Source organism: Malaya genurostris, chromosome 2 (genome assembly GCF_030247185.1).
Source record: "Malaya genurostris strain Urasoe2022 chromosome 2, Malgen_1.1, whole genome shotgun sequence".
Taxonomy (NCBI): domain Eukaryota; kingdom Metazoa; phylum Arthropoda; class Insecta; order Diptera; family Culicidae; genus Malaya; species Malaya genurostris.
In genome coordinates, this window is record NC_080571.1 from 46,986,780 (window position 1) to 46,990,966 (window position 4,187).

Here is a 4,187-nt window from a genome sequence, read left to right on the forward strand (position 1 = left end):
CCATTCAGCAACAATTTCAGCAAGTTCTAATTTACGAGCTTCGGATAAGGGTGCACGTTGCTTTCCAAGTTTTAATAATACTTGTCCCAAAATACTGCTTCTTAATGCATGTACTAAAATTGTAGGTGTCAGTTCTACAAGTTGCTGTTGCCGCAGTCCGTTTCCTTTTGGTAAACACAAAATATATAACAATAACGACTTTTTAAGCGGTCGCAAAACAAACATGATATTTGAATTCATACAATGTAATAATAATAATCTTCATTGCAGTTAAGATACATACTTCGGGAAACGAATGCGAAGACAATCCGGAAGTAGTTGGTACATCATCCAAAACAAAATCTTCTGTACTATTAAGTTCAACATCTATGGGAACGGTTTTTGATGAACGAGCAGCTGGTTCTGTTGCTTTCGCAGGTGACGAACCAGGTTCCGGTGCTTCGAACGACGGAAATTCGTCTTTCTATCAGTAACGACACATTTGTAATATAACATACGGATTATTATTATTATTATTATTATTAGTATCTTTTACTCACCTCGAATATAATCGTGGTTGAATTTTCTGTCTCGTTTGATACCAATTGCGCTAACTGCGAATTTATTTATTTATTTATTTATTTATCTATTTCTTTCCATCTGACCTGGATTGATCTCAATGGAGTTTTTGGTGGAGTGGGAAAAGCCCATTTGAAATTCATCAAATGCGCGTAAAAACCCATCATCTTTTTTAACATTTTACATATTTGTTTACATAGTTACAATTCAAAAACATTAGCCTAACGAATACAAACATTGTCCAGTGCCAAAAAAAAATTAAGTTCTACTTATATTCTATCCGAGTCTCTTAAGCCTATTCTTGAAAACAACACTAGATACACAAAAGTCAAAAAGGTCGTACACACTATTGAAAACATTGCACATTGCCCTAATCGGTTCGTTCTGGCCATATTCCGTTCTTCGTAAGTCGAGTCGCAAGAAATTCCGCGCTCTTAGCGTTCTTGGAGGGACATTAATACATATTTGCGAGAGAATTTCAGAAGCATCAATTTCTCCATTCAGCAATTTCGCTATAAATACTGCTCTGAGTATATTTCGTCGTTTGTCTAGTGTGTCCATGTTGAGCAAACGACAGCGCTCAATGTATGGTGGAAGCTCTGACGGATTACGCCATGGCAGAGATCTGAGAGCAAATCGCAGGAATCGTGATTGTACTGCTTCTATTCTATTGATCCAAACACTGGCGTAAGGACACCAAATGTGCACTGCGGTTTCAAGGGTAGACCGTACTAACGCGTAATATAACGCTCGTAGGCAGTATGGATCAGTAAGAATCGGCTAAAATGTGGAGAATCTACGTTCCATCATCTGGGTTAATATTTCGATCTAGAAATATTGATAGAGTTGTGAGATTGAAAAAATTTCAAAAGGTATATGCTTACCCAAAAGAATTTTGTAAATATGTTCCGGAAAACCGTATAATTTAAACTTTTCTAATGCAAGAGACTGTGGTGGTTTGTTTTCAGCCATTTTTAATCCATTAATCGCAGGGTGCTTTTTGAATTATAGCACCATGATCCATAACTTTGTGTGGCACATGAATTTAAAAACAAAAGTATTCAAACTCCAAGTGTCAAGTGTATTCAAAATTGAATACACGTGTGCATTTGATTGGAACGTGCGGTCTATTTGAGAAAAATGTGTGCAACATATAGATTTTAATGTTATCAATATTAGTTTATTTCAAACTATCAAAGCATTTAGAAGTGGTGATTGTTGCATGCGACACTCAAGATCCCATGTTTTGAATTCTGTGTACATGCCAAAACTGTTGAATTGGATGTATTGAGTTCATATAAGTTATGAGAAAAACACTTGAATATGAAGTGCTATACGCGTTTGAACGTTCAAATGCAGCACGCACTTGGATTGAACGTGAGGATTATTTTCAGTGTAGGCATCTCGGCTATGTAAAGACTGTCCCAGAAAGTATGGACGCAACCAAAAACCGCTGCCATTTCGCAATGGTTCAGAATCTGTCAATTTTTATGGCTGCGTCCTGTTGTTTACACTCTTCTCTAATCACTTGTGCAGTTGTTTATTCGTTTTCATTAGTTTGTTTCGAATTGCGTGGACTTTCAGCAGAACAACGTCAAAAATTGTGTACAAATGGTGCACAGAACGCGGACTGTCACTGAGAAAGATAGCAAAACTGGAAGGAGTGAGTGAAAAAGCCGTGCGAAATGCATTCAGGAAGTTCGGTGAGGATAACACCGAAAATGGGTCGAAAAAAAGGTCCTGCTTACCCTCAGTTGGATAAACGTATACAGAAGGCGTTCGAGCAAAAGAAGAAGGTTTCAGTTCGGAATGTGGCCAAGAAAGTGGGCACTTCGAAGTCAAATGTTCTTCGTACTAAAGAACGTTTGAATCTTCGAACCTATAAGAAGCAGAAATAACCAAAACGTAGTCCGAAACAATAAGCATCGATCAGGCCGAGGGTTCGAAAGCTGTACAATACGATTCTTGCTGGAAATTTGAACTGCATAATCATGGACGACGAAACCTACGTGAAATTCGATTACAAATCCTTGCCGGGACCACAATGTTATACGGTGCGAGAAGGGCAAGTGTTAAACCAGTCCGAGACATCGATAGAAGTCGAAAAATTTGGTATGAAAGCTATGATCTGGCAAGCAATTTGTAGCTGCGGTAAGATTTCGAAACCCTTCATCACCATTGCTTCAATGAACAGCGAAATATATATCAAGGAATGTTTACAAAAACGACTTCTACCCATGATTCGAAGCCAAAAGAATTCTGTTGTCTTCTGGCCAGATCTTGCTTCTTGTTACTACTCGAAATCAACGGTAGAATGGTATACTACAAAAAATGTCACTTTCGTTCCAAAAGACATGAATCCACCAAATTGCCCACAACTTCGACCAATTGAGGGATTTTGGGCATCAACGAAGGCACATCTTAGAAAACATGTCTCGGCAGCCGAAACCATTCAACAGTTCGAAAAAGATTGGAAAAAAACGTCAAAACTTGTCACCAAGAAGTCTGTACGGAATTTAAGTAGGAACGTTCGCAAGAAGGTGTACAATGGCTGAGTAGCAAATGTTGAGAATAATATTCTGTTGTTGTAGTCTAATATTATCAGTATATCGAATTAAATTTGAATATCTAACACTTGTGAATTATTTACAATTTTTTTATTATTTCAAAGTGCGTCCATACTTTCTGGGACAGTCTTTAAGTCAATGGGTGTTCTGTTTTGGAACTTCGCTACTTCCGGAACCGAAAACCGGTGACGCCAAGTATTTGTATAAAAACCAACTAACAAGACCTTGAAAATGATACATTTTTTAATCAAGTTGAGTTTTTTTATCTGTTTTTGTTGCATCGTTACTTCTGATGACGGCCTTAAGCCAATTATACGTCAAACGGGATAAAAACATCTTTCATTTGAAAAAAAAATTTGAGAAATAGGACAAGTAATATCTGGAAAATCGGTGTGAGTTATATTCCGATGTTTTTGACTTTTTTTTTGGGTGCTTCCGGAACTGGTGAAGTCAATTGGTACCTTCCGAAACGAGACCCTGGGTACGGGTCCGGTTAATTATAGGTTAAGCTTCTTGGTTTAGCAGGAATTCTTAATGAGGACGACTAAGCACTTTTTAAACCCCTTAACTGTCAACTTGTTCATTCTACTCTCGAATATTGCTCTTTAATTATGAACCCCTGCTACCTAAATGATGCTAATAGAAAAGATTTGTTCGCTTCGCTTTTAGCCGAATGCCGATCCTTACCAATACTAATTTATGAAACTCGGGGGTTACTATTCGGTCTAGACACACTGAAACTGCGACGGGAATTATCACGCGCTTTAATAATAGTTGGTACCTTCAACGATAGGGTTAATTGTCCCGCTTTGCTCCATAAAATCAATATTAGTGTGCGAACCAGAGATCTCCGTAACAGTGCTTTCCTTCGATGTCAAACATGACGTACCAACCACGGTACTGTCATAAGTTTGCAGAGATCATTCAGCCGTATGTAGTCTGGATATAGTTTTTATCCATTAGTCTGTGTGTGAAAAGCGTGCAATAACATGAAAATAGACACTTTATGTAAAGGCATTTATTAGATTTATTGGTCGATTAACAGTATTTTCAACAAAAAAA